This window comes from Macaca nemestrina, chromosome 3 (assembly GCF_043159975.1).
Source record: "Macaca nemestrina isolate mMacNem1 chromosome 3, mMacNem.hap1, whole genome shotgun sequence".
Classification (NCBI taxonomy): domain Eukaryota; kingdom Metazoa; phylum Chordata; class Mammalia; order Primates; family Cercopithecidae; genus Macaca; species Macaca nemestrina.
Window position 1 is genome coordinate 44,771,418 of NC_092127.1, and position 15,918 is coordinate 44,787,335.

The 15,918-nt window shown below is 43.7% G+C and overlaps 1 protein-coding gene across 1 annotated transcript in view; it reads left to right on the forward strand.

Annotated features, from left to right (window-relative positions):
- LOC105463406 (anaphase promoting complex subunit 10) overlaps positions 1-15,918 on the forward strand; it is a 287,195-nt gene that overhangs the window by 163,115 nt on the left and 108,162 nt on the right. The gene's annotated exons all lie outside the window — the stretch shown is intronic.

A 15,918-nucleotide genomic window follows, 5' to 3' on the forward strand; every position in this document is an offset into this window, starting at 1 on the left:
CATGGGAAGAGGATCAAAACAAGACAACAATTGTCTGTGAGTAGCAAAATATCCAGGATAGTTACAGTCTGAAACACAATGGACAAAGAAATTTGATTATCTTCGTAGTTTACAATAACTTAACATAACAACTTTAATTGTGATTAATAGCATATACTCAGACATTGGAATTTTAGAAATCCCACACAATTTTGGAACATATACTAATATTATTCACTAAAATATAACCTGAATAAGATTTAACATCTCTTTGGCAATCCCATGTACCTAAACATGTCAAACATTCATGTTTACCTCTCTTCTGGATGCTCCAGGGGCCCTCTGTAGCATCCAAAAAGTGATTTTGGAAAGCCTATTAAATGTTAGAGATTTAAAACACTTGATGTCATGAAATAAAATTCCAGATTACCATACTTATTTTGCCAAAAAGATGACTCAGAAATTTAAAAAAAAAAGCCCTTTTATAACCCTTTACAAATTTTGCAGAGGAGCAGATTAGTGCCTTAAGAATACCTTGTTGTGCCTTTATTTCAATGCTTAATTTATAGGAAAACAATGGAATACTCTTTTGAATTGAGTTAATATGTTCATATACAGAATTTCTTTTGCAAGATTAATTTTTACATTCCTTCCACAGCTTGTTTGAACTTTCGGCTTTATCTTACATAATTCAAAACAATCCTTTAACCCTAAGCAAATATTTACATTTTGACAACATCTGAATTTTACCAATAATCTTTAAGGCTGTGTTTATTTCTCAAAGATTAAAGTCATGTGAACTGAAAGGTACAACAGCTTTTATCTCACCTTTAAAAAATATTTGATCCAAACACTTATCTTTCTTTAAGTCAATTTATTAGAGCTCTTTTTTACAGACATCACACACACAACACATACATAACTTCACAGACAGGCAGAAGAAGACTCGGTATCCATAAGATGTTTTTGTTTGCCAATCTCCTAACTGGATGATTGGCCTCTGGGTGGAGCCCTTTAAGAGACAGGGCTAGGAAAACATGCAGATTCTAAGGCCTAATAAACAGGCATAATTAGGAGGCAAAACCAGATTTTGAGAGGGATCCATCTGCTTTTAATTCTTGGGATTCCATGAGGAAAATAGAGGTTTGCCCCCTCTCATGCATGCATTAAGGGTGGCAAGGCAAAATGAAGAAAAATAATTCAACTGACTCAGAAAAAAAACCATTTCCCAGCAAAACGAGATCCAGGAAGAGAAAAACATAAAGGTCTTTTAAATATACCTATAACTTGGATATCCACTTTTAATTAAGCTGAGTGCTCTTTAAGAAAATCCTTTTAAATCTCTTATTATCTTACTTTAGCCAGGTCAAGCAGCCAATATTTCTGACTTTCAAGCTTTACTAAATGCTTAGAGAAAGGAAAAACAAAGGCAGTCCATGGAGGAGAAGAGAATCAACAAATAGCAAAGGTCACACAGATATCAAACCAGAAAGGACTCATTCCCTAAGTCAGAATTGAGCCTGCACCACCATTTTAAAATGGCGGAGGCTAAACAAAGCATTGCCATATGGTTACAGGCCACACTTCCAAGAACATAAAACAAGATGGAGGCCTGCAGCAATGTTTGCTGCTGACCATAGAGAAAGACATGCAAAGCACACCAGATTGGCTACAGCTTGGGAGAATATAAACAGTGAAACTTATATCTGGCCTAGTAAAACGTCTTTATATATATATTTAAAAAGCCTCACTGTTAACCCAGTAAAGAAAAGGAAAAGACAGCTTAAATGCACAGCTGTGTTAGCTGCTGACAGGGTGGAGAATAGAAAAAGATGCCTGAGGAAGAACGTCTCATTCTTATGCAAATGTTCCTCCAACTGGGGGAGAAACTTAATTGCTCTCTGACAGAGCCAGATCCCTTGGCCCTGGGAGGGGAAGACTCCGTGGACACGTGGTGGTGGATGCAGGCCAGCCTGCTCTTGGACAGCTTTGAGCCATGTGCACCAGCCCTGGCCAGGAGGGAAGCAAGGGAGCTGCTGTTCACCTGTCCATCCTGAAAAAAGAAGAAAAAGGCCAACATTCACGACCCCTGCAAGCAACGGTGAGGAGGGAGGGGTAATTTCCTCTACCTTCAGAAGTGTTTCAGTGTGAAGAGATCACCAAACAGGCTTTGTGTGAGCAACATGGCTGTTTATTTCACCTGGGTGCAGGCGGGCTGAGTCTGAAAAGGGAGTCAGCAAAGGGTGGTGGGTTATCATTAGTTCTTATAGGTTTTGGGATAGGCGGTGGAGGTATGAGCAAAGTTTTGTGGGCAGAGGGTGGATCTCACAAAGTACATTCTCAAGGGTGGGGAGAATTACAAAGAACCTTCTTAAGGGTGGAGGAGATTACAAAGTACATTGATCAGTTAGGGTGGGGTAGAAAAAAATCACAATGGTGGAATGTCATCAGTTAAGCTATTTTCACTTCTGTGGATCTTCAGTTGCTTTAGACCATCTGGATGTATACGTGCAGGTCACTGGGGATATGATGGCTTAGCTTGGGCTCAGAGGCCTGACATTCCTGTCTTCTTATATTAATAAGAAAAATAAAACAAAATAGTGGTAAAGTGTTGGGGTGGTGAAAATTTTGGGGAGTGGTATGGGGAGATAATGGGCGATGTTTCTCAGGGCTGTTTTGAGCGGGATTACTGTTTTAATTTAATGTAACTTAATTTAGGAGAGCTAAGTAATTAAACATGAGGCCAAAGTACATAAGAAAGTGGCAGTCTTTTACTGCAAATATGCACACACTCTCGGACGAGGTTCTCTGGTCCTCAGGTGTGGGGGGCCAGGGAAGTCGCGCCGGCGCTCTCGGGTGATGTTCTCCGGTCCACAAATGCGGGGGCTGAAGAAGTCACACTGGCTCCTGCCAGTGGCAGACTTTTATGCATTGGTACTGGAACGGGGAGGGCAGTGGGCAGGATAAGGGCGTGATAGGTGCGTCTCCATAGGCGTGGCCAGGTAAGTTTCAATCTCTTCGGATTGACATCACCTGGCGCATGCTCGGTTGATCTGCATCTTCCTGGGGCGGGCTGCATTTTCCCGTGCGCGGGAATGTTGGTGAGGAAGAACCCAGAAGCAACATGGATTGTGCCTTCTTGTTCACCTTCCTCCATCTTGTCCTTTTTCCTTCACCCAAACAATTACAGGCGGCGTGGGAACCTCGAGTGGGAGACATTCAACTGAAGAAACATTTTGGGGTAAGGGGTGATATTGTGGGGTTGTTAGAAGGAGCATTTGTCATATAGAATTATTGGTGATGGCCTGGATGTGGTTTTGTATGAATTGAGAAACTAAACGAAAGACACAAGGTCCAAATAAGAGAAGGAGAAAAACAGGTATTAAAGAACTAAGAATTGGGAGTACCCAGGACTTCCAATTACAGAGTGTCAAAGGGTGTTCAGTGTAATTATTTGCTTGGTTGGCGAGTTTTGGGGCTCTATCCTTGAGTTTGGAGAAATTTTATTAGAATGGGAGCAAGACATAACATAAGGCAGAGGATTAGTATGGGAATTAGGAATGGAAGCATCTGCTGTACTACAGGCAGTAGCCATACCGGTGGTCCAGGGGTTAAGGCGGTGTTAAATTGTTGAAGCTAGGGAAACCCCGATAATTAAGGGAAGAAAAACAGCCCGCTTTTGGATGTTATTGCTGGAGCTGAGCTGGGAAGCTAGTTCAGACAATTCTCCTTCACTATATAGGGTTAAGCTAGGCACTAAAGATACCGGAATGCAAAGGGACTGGGTGATGGAGGTATGGTTAAGAGTTTTAGATAGAGTTTGGTTACACCAAAAGTAGCCTCCAACAGGGGCCGTCTGGGTCCTGCTGGGAGCTTATGTGCAATTACACCATGAAGAGTTTGGCGTAGAGTAGCAAAAAGGAATCTCTGTCTCACTCTGTCTCTCTTCATCTCTGTCTCTGTTCATCTCTGTATCTTTTCATCTATCTCTCTCTGTCTCTCTTCATCTCTGTCTCTCCTCATCTCTGTCTCTCTCCATCTCTGTCTCACTCTGTCTCTCTTCATCTCTGTCTCTCCCCATCTCTGTCTCTCTCCACCTCTGTCTCTCTCTCTGTCTCTCACCATCCCTGTCTCTCCCCATCTCTGTCTTTGTCTCTCTCCACCTCTCTCTCTGTCTCTCTTCATCTCTGTCTTTCCCCATCTCTTTCTCCATCTCTATCTCTTCATCTCTGTCTCACTCTGTCTCTCTTCATCTCTGTCTCTCCCCATCTCTGTCTCTCTCCACCTCTGTCTCTCTCTCTGTCTCTCTCCATCTCTGTCTCTCCCATCTCTGTCTTTGTCTCTCTCCACCTCTGTCTCTCTCTCTCTCTTCATCTCTGTCTTTCCCCATCTCTGTCTTTCTCCATCTCTATCTCTTCATCTCTGTCTCTGTCCGTCTGTGCCTCTCTCTGTCTCTGTCAGTATCTCTTTGTCTCCATCTCCATCTCCATCTCTCCACCTCCCGCTCATTAAGGCTGCTCCCCTCACCAACTCCCCTACCTCCTGGCTTCTCCCTATCTCTGACTCAACAAGGACTGAGTGACGCAGAGGCCCTTGGGGAGGTCTGGGCTTTCTACTGCCTTCCGGTTATAGCCTCTCCTTCCCTGTATCTGTCCTTCATCCTGGCCTAATGAGTCCACATTTTATTTAGGGAGAGGGCAGAGTGACAACCCTGGGTGGGGGGGGGGTGGACAATCTGCAGTGCCCTGCATGACTGAGTGTATCTGGTTGTCTGTAGACCAGGTTTAGAATCTCCATACAAAGTTAGGATTAGTAGGAGTAACTAGGGGAATTAGAGTGAACCATAATAACGATGACAAAGGTGTAGAGGGTAAGTTCAACATTGCTGAAATCACAAAGGGCACCCTGCCAAGCTAGGTCTTCTATGAGAGTAAAAAGTTGGGAAACCTACTGGTTGGGGGATGGGTCGGGAAGGAGGGTGTCTATGGGGTTTATGAGGGAAAAGTCAGTTAAGATGAAGAATGGTGAGGAAGTGGGAAAATTTGAGGAGGGTGTTGATCCTTGAGTAGAACCTGGCCACCTGGAGAAAGGGAAGGGGAATAGATGTTTTGAGTTAGGTTAAGATGTTTCATCCCAAGAGGGGGGTGGGACAAGAGGGCATGATGAGGAAAGAGTGGGCAAACCATGCATAGTCCAGGCAGTAACTTAGCATTGGGGTCTGGTGAGGGTTAGACGGTTTACCGTCTACCCCAACTACTGGGATAGTGGATGGCTGGCTAGGACCTCCATAGGTTGGCGAAACAGAATGTAATTGTAAAACAGAATAGGTAGCCTCCGTATTGACGAGAAAAGAAATTGGCTTACCTGCTACCTGTAGAGTTACCCTAGGCTCAGCGAGGGTGACAGGGATCTCCGAAGGTGGGCACCGTCAGTCATCGTCCAGGTGTAGGAGCTGGAAGGAGCCTTCCGACCCTTGAGGAGAGGCACCACGTTGAGGCGCAATGCCTGCCCTGCTGGCGGGGCAATCAGACTTCCAGTGTCCTTCCTGTTGGCAGGTTGGGCATGGCGTGGTAGGCAGGTGAGGATTTGGACACCTTTTTTCCCAATGCCCAGTTGTGCCACACTTAAAGCATGGACGGGACGGAGTGGCCGGGTTGGCCTGGGGACACTGGTTTGCCCAGTGTCCTGGGTCTCCGCATTTATAGCAGGAGCCCTTGAGAGACTTGCCCTGTGTCTTCCCTGCCGGCAGAGTGGGCAACGCTGGTTGGAGGGCAGCCACTAGAGCTTGCGCCTGAAGCACAGCCCTTCTTTTCTCCTTGTCTAGCTCTGCGGCCTCAGCTGCTTCTTCTCTGGAGTTAAAAACTTTAAAGGCCAATTTTACTAAGTCCTGTATGGGGGTTTGAGGCCCATCTTCAACCTTTTTTGCTTTTTTGGAATATCTGAGGCTGACTGGGAGATAAAATAGGAGGCTAGGACAGCTGCTCCAGCTGGGGAGGTGGGGTCTAGCCGAGTAAATTGGGCTAGTGCCTCTGTAAGGCGATTTAGGAAGGAAGCCGGGTTCTCATCTGGGTGCTGGATGATTTCCTTTAGTTTATCAAAATTGACCACTTTGTTAGAGGCTGCCTGCATACCGGCCAAGAGACATTGAACCATAATGTCTCTCCTATGGCGGCCGGGCTGCTGTGGTTGGTAGTCCCAATCTGGTTCTATGGACGGGATAGCCATCTCTCCTAACGGGACAGTGGCGTAAGTTAAATGCCATTGATCTGCATGTTGCCTGGCGGCTGCAAGAAAATGCTCTTTCCTCTGGGTTAAGGGAGGAGGACAAAATGACCTGTAAGTCATGCCAGGTTAGATCATATGCCTGACATAGGTATCGAAACTCCTTGGAATATTAGGTGGGGTTGGCTGAGAAGTCGCCAAGTCGTTCTTCAGTTTTGGAAAGGTCAGCCAAGGAAAAGGGGACGTGGACTCTAACCATGCCTTCGGCTCCGGCAACTCCTCGGGGGTGGGGGTGGGGCAACAAACTAGCAGGGGAGGTTGGAACAGACTGACCAGTAAGGTAGGTTAAGACAGGCTGACTGGTAGAGGAGGTTAGGGCAGGCTGACTGGTAGAGGGCTGACAAATGGGGGCCGCTACCACGGTCTTGGAGCGAGTGTGGACGGAAATGGGAGAGGTAAGAGGAGTGGCTGAGGGAGGAGTGTCAGATGGGGTGGTGGGAGCTCCATAGGGAGGGGTGAGAGGAGTGGCTGAAGGAGGAGCATCGGGAGGGGCAGTAGGAAGTCCACAGGGAGGGGGGTTGGAAAGTCGGGAGGGAGGTCGCCTGCCATCAGCCCCATCTGAAATGGAGGTGGAGTCCTCCTCAGTTGCTGAGGTGGGGGCCAAGGGCCGGGTTTAGGGGTTTAGGCTAACAAGACCTGGGCCATTTAACACCAGGCGCACAGGTCTGGACGAGAGTGCAAGTCCTAAAAGCCTTGAACATAGATAATTTCTGACCACTTTCTGAGCCTCTGGCAGAAATTAGAGAGATCTAATAGAATGTTATAGTCAAGTGTGCTGTCTGGTGGCCATTGAGATTGGTTGTCTAATTTATACTGCAGCCATGCCACAGTGGAGAGGTTTGGATTGTGAGGTTCCCATTGTTTAACCACCAGAAATGGAAACCGACTTCACGCAGTGGCAAAGGTGATGTTCTCCGGTCCACAAATGCGGGGCCGAAGAAGTCACACTGGCTCCTGCCAGTGGCAGACTTTTATGCATTGGTACTGGAACGGGGAGGGCAGTGGGCAGGATAAGGGCGTGATAGGGGCGTCTCCATAGGCGTGGCCGGGTAAGTTTCGATCTCTTCGGATTGACATCACCTGGCGCATGCTCGGTTGATCTGCATCTTCCCGGGGCGGGCTGCATTTTCCCGCGCGCGGGAATGTTGGTGAGGAAGAACCCAGAAGCAACATGGATTGTGCCTTCTTGTTCACCTTCCTCCATCTTGTCCTTTTTCCTTCACCCAAACAATTACAGGCGGCGTGGGAACCTCGAGTGGGAGACATTCAACTGAAGAAACATTTTGGGGTAAGGGGTGATATTGTGGGGTTGTTAGAAGGAGCATTTGTCATATAGAATTATTGGTGATGGCCTGGATGTGGTTTTGTATGAATTGAGAAACTAAACGAAAGACACAAGGTCCAAATAAGAGAAGGAGAAAAACAGGTATTAAAGAACTAAGAATTGGGAGTACCCAGGACATCCAATTACAGAGTGTCAAAGGGTGTTCAGTGTAATTATTTGCTTGGTTGGCGAGTTTTGGGGCTCTATCCTTGAGTTTTTTTATGTTGTCGTATACCAGGGACATTCTTAATTTAAAAATAGACAGAGTCCTCTCTTCTTTGTTTTTTTAGCAGTGAGTAAGTCAGGGCCTCCTCGAATTTGGAGGAAAGAGAAATGCAAAGCCAGCAATTGTTTGTTAAAGAAGGATTAGAAATGGCTAGGAGAGAGTGAGTGAGATTGATAGTGTGGTGGAGACAGCTGGGCAGAGGTAGAGGGTGGCATAAGAACGGGAGCGAGAATAAGAGTAAGTATAAAAGTAAAGAATAGGACTTCATCAGGGTGAAAGAGTGTACTTTGTCATTGAAGATCTTCTATCCACTTAAAGAGACTTAAGGGTGGCAGTTTGAGATAAAACCAGGAGCCTCTAAATACCAAGAGCCTGAGAAACTGCTTGGGTGATTTGACTAATAAAGGCCAGTCCGTTATTGGACTGTATAGAGGTGGGAAGGACAAACCAAGGAATTATGCCTGACAAAAGGGAAGAAATGACCACTGTGGCCTTTTCAGACCCTGTGGGAAAGGCCTCTACCCATCCAGTGAAAGTGTCTACCCAGACATGTTTCCTGACTCGAGGCATGTAAGTAAAGTCAATTTGCCAGACCTGGGCGGGGCAAATCCCTGAGCTTGATGTGTAGGGAAGGGAGGGGGCCTGAATAATCCCTGAGGAGTAGTAGAATAGCAGATGGAACACTGATAAGTGATTTCCTTGAGGATAGATTTCCATGATGGAAAGGAAATGAGAGGTTCCAAGAGGCAGGCTAGCGCCTTGTAACTTACGTGGAAGGCGTCACGATGGAATAGAATGGAAGGAGATATTTTCCTTGGTCCAAGAACCATTTGCCTTGTGTGGGAAGAGACAGGTGGAATTTTCAGTGGGGAAGTAGGTGGGAGTGGCCAGATGAGAAGGAGAAAAACTGCCAGGAGGGATAGAAGTTGGAACACTAGCTGGTTTTTTAGCTACCTTATCAGCATAAGCATTGCCCTGAGCGATAGGATCTGATGCCTTTTGATAGCTCTTGCAGTGTATGACTCCTTTGGAAGTAAAGCAGCCTGGAGAAGAGTTTTTATTAAAGAGACATTAATGATGGAGGACCCTTGCTTAGTGAGGAAACCTTTCAGCCCATAAAACAGCATGGTGGTACAGGATATGGAAGGCATATTTAGAGTCAGTATAAATATTGACACGTAGTCCTTTTATAAGAGTGAGGGCCTGAATTAAGGCAATGAGTTCAGCTTCCTGAGAGGTAGTGGAGGGGGCAGAGCAGTAGCCTTAATGATAGATGTGTAAGATACTATAGCATAGCCTTCCTTTGCTGGTGTGTGGCGATTAGGCCTGGTGGAACTGCCATCAATAAACCAAGTGTGAAAAGGGTGAGGAACAGGAAAGAAGGAAATATGGGGAAATGGAGTGAATGTCAGGTGGATCAGAGAGATATAGTCATAGGGGTCAGGTGTGGTATCAGGAATAATGTGGGAGGCCGGATTGAAGTCCGGGCCAGGAACAATGGCAATTGTGGGAGACTCAACAAAGAGTGAGTACAGCTGAAGGAGCCGGGGAGCAGCAAGTATATGTCAGGTGTGAGAAAGCAAATAGATTTTGGAAGTTATGAGAACAGTAGAGAGTGAGTTGAGCATAGTTTGTGATTTTGAGGGCCTCTAGAAGTATTAAGGCGGCAGCAGCCACACACGCAGACATGAGGGCTGGGCTAAAACAGTAATGTCAAGTTGTTTGGACAGAAAGGCCACGGGGCGCGGCCCTGGCTGTTGTGTAAGAACTCTGACCGCACAGCCCTGCACCTTGGCTGTGTGTAATGAAAAGGGTTGGGATGAGTTAGGGAGAGCTACTGTGGGGGCAGCTTCTAGGACTGTTTTTAAGGAATGGAAAGAGGTCTGGGGAAAGGATTTAGGATCTATGGGGTCTGCTTGGTTTGCCTTTGTGAGTTTACATGATGATTTAGTCAGGATGGTAAAACTAGGTATCCAAAGGCGGAAGTACCTAACCATGCCTAGGAAGGAAAGGAGTCCATCAGGGTTATCTGAGAGTTTACCTAGGTCTATTTTAATTTGTTTTAAGTCTGAGAGGAAAAACGGTACATGCACTCTGGCTGGGCCGAATTCTCCTCCTCCCACTGCTCGGATGGGGCATAATCGGGGAATATTGGCACTTGTTGGTTCATTGTTTACCCCTTTGTCTATCTCCTTTTGGACTGAATGGGTTGAAGGGGCATCCTTATTAGTTGGGGAAGGAGTCAGGGGGGCCCTGGGGTAGGGAGGTAGACTCTGAGGGCTTCCTGTAGGGCATAAATCGCACTTTTTACATAATTGCGAGTTGTCTCTTAATGAAAAGGAAGTTTGTACATATGGCACTTCACTCCATTTGCCTTCTTTTCTACAAAAGAGGTCTAGCTGTAAGATGGGGTTATAATTTATACTTCCCTCAGGAAGCCAGGTTTCTCCCCCTTGAAGAGGATATCGTGGCCAGGCGGTACTGCAGAAAATGTAAGTCGTTTCTTTCTTAGTGTCTGAGGGTCAAATTGGTCCTAATTCTCCAGAATACATCTTAGGGGCATTTTTGCCTTGGGGGGAACATTTTCCATCTGAAAAAAGAACATAGGAATGCCAGCACCCCTAGTCATTTTCCGATGAGCATTAGTCCCAGAGCATCCTCTATGGTCCTAATGCTTATTCTTTTCCAGGGTGTGTAATCACCTATGGACCTCTGCTTATCGGATTAGTTACGCTCACTGATGCAGCAGTCCTGCACCTGTTTTCCCGCCTCTCTTGACCATAAAGAAAGGGAACCGGGCTGCTGGATTCTAGTGGTCCTTTACCAGCGTGCCCAACATTGCCTTTGCGCTCAGGGGTGAGCTCCTTTCCAGGGTGCGTAACCACCCATGGGCTTCTGCTTACCGGATTAGTCACGCTCACCGATGTAGCAGTCCCGCACCTGTTTTCCTGCCTCTCTTGACCACAAACGGTCCGGGCTGCTGGATTCTAGTGGTCCTTTACCAGCGTGCCCAATATTGCCTGTGTGCTCAGGGGTGAGTCCTAGAGCTGGACTGGGCTCCTGAGTATTTCATAACAGTCCAGCTGCTCCATCAAGATGCATTCCTATAAACAGTTCTTATGCAAATTCATTTCAGAGAGGGTGTAGCTAACCTTTTGAGTCAGGATTGAAATAGTCTTTTCATTCTGTAAGTACTTTAAGGCTTGGCTGACTGCAAACAGCTGGCACATTTGAGGAGGCCAATTATCATGCAATTTTTAAACTCTGCTTCCACAAGAGTCTCCCTATCAATTACTGAATACCCATTGGGCTTTTTTCTCAATCACCTGGGAGGAACCATCTATCATCCTGTCCTGAAGGGAGTTCCTCCTAGGTCTGGTCGACCTTGTATGGTAATTAAGATTTAAATCCTGTTGTTTTGTAGAAGGGGTTTGGGTTTGGGAGATTAGCCGGACACTATCAGCAGGGAGAGCACATGTGTTTCCATGAAGAATTATGTCAAGATAGGTAATGAAAGAGGAAGAAATTTGGGCTTGACTGAAGTAATGGGGTCTGTCTGTGAAGCCTTGCGGCAGTACAGCACAGGTAATTTGCTGAACCTGATGGGTGTCAGGGTCAGTCCAAGTGAAAGCAAAGAGAGGCTGGGATGAGGGGTGCAAGGAATAGTAAAGAAAGCATGTTTGAGATGCAGAACAGAGTAATGGGTTATGGAGGGGTTATGGAGGGGTTGTGGAGGGAGATACTGAGGATAGGAGAGTATATGGCTTTGGCACCACGGGGTGGATAGGCAAGACAATTTGGTTGATAAGGCGCAGATCCTGAACTGCTTGAGTCTTCTTAAGGCTATTATTCATGGATATCTGTTTGTTTGTTGTTTATTGTTGGAGGGGGAAGAAGATTTGTTTCTCCTACTCTGCCGTCTTGCTGACATCACTCTGTAGAGTTTTATTCTTATATATTTTCTTCTAGGTGGTATAAAGGGATTTTCAATTCCCAGGTCCCTTTCAGAATTAGCCCTTTTTCCCCCCAATTCTTATATTAACTACAATAAAAATAGTTTATTTAAAGGGGCCTCTTCCTGGTAAAAAAAAAAAAGTTTACAATACAGAGTTGCTGGCATGTTATTCGTACCTACATAGGTAGATTAAAGAAAATACATTCATATTTGGCATTATTTCATTGAAAAGCAATTATATTCCAAATTACAACTTTATCTTCTTTTCATGATGACTGCTTCTTTAAAGCCATTCCTGGTTTTATTATTTAAATATCATCCTTAAAAATAAAGCTGAAATAGGTACCTTCAACTTTTTGTATCATAGAGATTATTTTGAGGAAAAAAGAAAAAAGAAAGAACATTGCTTTTAGGTAAAAATTGGACATTTGGCTTAATTCAGCGTTCTTCAAACTGCTACTTACCCCCAACCCCAAAAATGAGATAGAATTATGGAATGTTAGTTCTAAAAGCCATTTAGCTTAATCTCTTAATTTAACAGACAAATAAACTGAGGCCCTATTGGCCAGGCGGTATCTAATAGATCACAGAAATGGTGAGGAAGTCTGTGGTGATTTCTCTCAACTCAGAGTGATTCTTTTGAGCCTTGAGTATTTGGTTGGATTTGGCTTGGGAAGTGATGAAAGAACAGAAACTAAAAACAACAATGACCCATGACAGGTTTATACCCAGTTTGTTAAATTAAATCCTTGGCTTGACACTGTATTGCTTTCTTTGCTATATGTGGATTGACAGGTATTGACAAAATGTCTGAGGTTCTAATCAAAATGCCTGGTGACAAATTATAAATTTGACATGTTGAGGTTATCAATGAGCCACAGAGTAAGTCTATGGACTCCAGCCTACAGCAGCTATCATGCTGTCTCTAACAAGCCTCTGTGATTTAACAGGGATACACTTGATCTCTTCACCCCCAAGGAACAGATTAAGTGCTTCAGTAAATACGCCATAACATACTTCATTATACTAAGCCATTAATACACATCTCAAATACACTGAAAGCTGAGGGTCTTTAGCCACCCAAGAAGATACGAATGGCCTAGAGAAATACCTAAGGATATTTCTACTTTGATATATCATTGAATACAATTCAAAAATTGCTTCAGAAGTAGTTTTTCTATTGGTTTGAATAAAACCAGAATGGAGAAAATAGCAAATTCCTCTCCAGTTTACTCTAAGTGATTCCTTCTGCCACTATGCCTAACTTGCTGTGGTTTTGACCACATCAATTTCTTGACTGTGGGCCTGAGTCAGATTATAAGTTTCAGAGCTCCTTTTTGCCACCGTATAAGACTCTTTGAGATTTTACTTTCTTATTGGGAGAAAGTAAATTGGAAAAGTCTTAGAGATGTTTACTTTGGATGTAGTATCTATGTTTGTTGTCTGCTATTTTATATCTTACCTCTCTGGATATAATTCTGTTGGTAATAGAATAACATAGTTACAAAGTTTTCATACCACATTGGAACCAAGAGATCATTTAAGTCAGTCTTTCATTTTAAAGGTGAACAAATTATTGGTCAAAAATGTGAAAGACAGCCATTTTTGTTGATGTTATCTTAAAGGGGTTCAGTATCTGTAGCTTATTTTCTGAAAAACAAACACATTTCTCCTTTTTAATCTTTAGTCGTAATTTGGTTTTCATCATCTTTTAGTGATATGGCATTTTGGGTGAGAAAACAGGTGGAAAGAGATAACCTGGCGAAAGTCAGAGACTGAGGTAAGGTGAGGCAAACCTGGTGCTGAATTTCAGTGTACTAGTCCTTCAGAGAAGCCCAGATTATTTTCTAACTCATTTGTCTTTTTGGAGTGGTTGGAAGGAAGGGGTGGTTATGACTGATTTCCTTGAAAAACTTCAGCTTGAATTGACAGAACCAGTAATAAATACAAATGTAGGAAATGTGTGTCCAGGGAAGGCTTCTTTAAGAGAAAACATAATGGTACTAATCTCTAGTAGTGCAAGAAGTTGTCTACTTCAGCTGTAGGGTCATATGACAATCGCTTTGTAGTCTGTAAATTCAAATCTTTCACTAAAATGGGATCTAGTAACTCATGATTGCTTTAAGCTTAAAAACAAAACAAAATTAAGTTCACTGCTCTTAGGCAAATACTTTTTCCTAATTAGCTCTAACAATATGTCTTACATATCTTAGATGAAGAATGAGCAGATTTTAGGTGTAATCTAATAAGCATTATTACTCTCTTTAGGAAAAAATTATTAAGAATAATGAAATGATGGGATTGTGGATAATTGTTTAGGATATACATGTGCTGCTTATTTTTCTATTAAAAATATGAGGAGTAAAAACAAAATATGACTTTTCTTATTGTTTTAATTTTCTTTAAAATTACTTGTTAGTGTTCCCCATAAAACCATGTGTCGTAATAACACCATTGAATTCCATTTCTGTTCAAGTTCAAGTTTTAATAAAAATCCAGGAATCCTAGACATCAGGAATACACCAGTGACCAACAGTGATGTCCTAACACTGTGAAAATGTAATACTCATTTGTACTGTCTTCTCCACTTTATCTTAAATTCCTCCAGGATAGACACCATGTCTTATTTATCTATCTCCAGTTTATAGAACAATGGGATACTCAATGAATGTCTTTTGAATAACTCATGAATTAAGCTCTATAATCCTGGTGTGTATTCTGAGTTTCTCATGAATAGGATAAAATTCCAATTCTAAATGTATAAAACAGGGTAGTGTCTAAAAAATTTGGCATCATAGCTCACACATATATAACTTGATACAGCTTTCAATACATGGGAAGAATGCTTCAAGGCATAATAAATAGTATGCCCTTCTTGATGCTGATGACATGGTTTTATTAACACAAACCAGGATTTTTCTTTCAAAGCTGCTGAACCTGTTGGCTACTTACTGTCAGAACAGTTTAACATCAACCATGCTACAACGAAAACCATTGTGTTTGACAGACATTCTCCAGTATTTAAATGAACAATACTAAGTAACCCTATACAACAGGTCAGCTCATTCAGCTATTTGAATGTATATTTTGCTTCTAACTTACTCGGGTGGGTCCATCAGGATATAATTCTACTTAAAAAAAGAAAACCAGACATTCACTGAGGCCAGGCTGAACTGCTTTTATGGTCAAGGCAGCCAATTGGTAGTTTTTAGAGTGCCTGGTCATCTAGGAACCGCCCCTTCTGTTTAGAAGGGATGCTAATCCCTCCCCCAGCCTTCTTGCTCAGGATTACATGAGTCTTTAGACTCTGAATAAAGCTGTCAGCTGCCATGAACAGGAAAATAGATAAGAGAAACATTCCTGAGAAGGAGTGGCCTGGGGCAGGAGGGAGTGGAATGGAGCTCCTGGAGGGAGCGGAGGGGATGAAACATAAAGAATGGATACACCCACACAGCAAGTTCAGATACATGAACAAAGACTCTTCAGTGCCTGGGCTGAGATAGGATAATAAGGCCAGACCACCACAGTGGTGCCGGAGGATGGCCAAGGGGTGAGGTCACTGTGTGTGTCAGGAGGGTGACTTGCAGGGAAGAAGGGCCCAGCTACCTAACCAGCTTTCTGCCTCTGTATTTAGAACTCAACTTGCAGGAATAGCACTTTGCATCTATGAATTGGGCAAGTGAAATAAAAGAGCAAAAACCAAGGAGAGTGGTTCTAAAGCTGTGGAAAACGCTGGTTCATCAGGGAGGTGCTGCTCCCGAATAAATTGTTGCAAGTATGAAGCCTGGTAACACCAGCCTTCAAAACTTTTCAGACCTAAATTTATCTTCACTTCATGGCACAGAACCTGAGAGTCTCAACTCAATACTCACCTGAGCATTTGAACAGTCAGCATTCCTTATTGCGAAAATAATTTGGCTTTGTTTATAAGCAAAACCTCTGTGTCCTGTTTCTGCACTGGGACAGAGAATGTCAGGTCCCTAGGAATTTTAAAGGCATAAGGTCAGCTCCACCACACATGGATCCCTAATATAAAAAAGGTACTCCTTTTTAATGAGCAGTGTGGAATACTGGCATCTCAGATACCAGTAGAGAGTCCCTGTAGGAAATGACAGCAATTTGCTTATCAAAGCATGGCTGAAACATGCATGA